Here is a 598-nt window from a genome sequence, read left to right on the forward strand (position 1 = left end):
GGGCGGGGGCATGCACCCTATAGAAAAAAAACTCTCAAAAAACCCCACACCGAACCAAACCAAGCCACCACATTACCTGCCGGCCCCAAATAAGATAATTCTTTTTTTTTTTTTTTTTGAGAGTCTCGGACCTGGTGGCTTAAACTCACGCCAGGTGCATGTGTGTGCATGCCCAAGATCCCGAGAGGAAAATGGAGAAGGGATTGCGGTGCGGCCATCTGACCTCGGGGGTAATTTCTTGCTTTCTGTCTCTCTGTCTCTGTCTTTCTGGTGAGCGCACATGCCCTATAGCAAAAACCTCTCCAAAAAAGAGATTATTGCCTAAGGGCATGTGTGGTTGCTGGGGAGAGAGAGAAAAAGACAGAGACAATGAGAGGGAAAATGAGAAATCACCTGCTGGGGGGATGGCCACGCTGCAGTCTCTTCTCCATTCTCCTCTCCAGGTCTTGGGCATACACACGCACATGATCAACATGATTTTCAAGACACCGAGTCCAGGACTTGAACCACAGTCAGCCATATGGAGCCCAGTGATGTAACCACTATACCACCTGCTGCTCTCCTTTTTTTTTTTTTTTTTTTTTTTTTAAAAGAGGGT

At 47.2% G+C, this 598-nt stretch overlaps 1 protein-coding gene across 1 annotated transcript in view; it reads right to left on the bottom strand.

The window, feature by feature from the left end:
- Positions 1-598, bottom strand: part of MTHFD2 (methylenetetrahydrofolate dehydrogenase (NADP+ dependent) 2, methenyltetrahydrofolate cyclohydrolase) — a 19643-nt gene that overhangs the window by 5909 nt on the left and 13136 nt on the right. The gene's annotated exons all lie outside the window — the stretch shown is intronic.

This window comes from Tupaia chinensis, unplaced genomic scaffold, assembly GCF_000334495.1.
Source record: "Tupaia chinensis unplaced genomic scaffold, TupChi_1.0 Scaffold000316_1, whole genome shotgun sequence".
Lineage (NCBI taxonomy): Eukaryota > Metazoa > Chordata > Mammalia > Scandentia > Tupaiidae > Tupaia > Tupaia belangeri.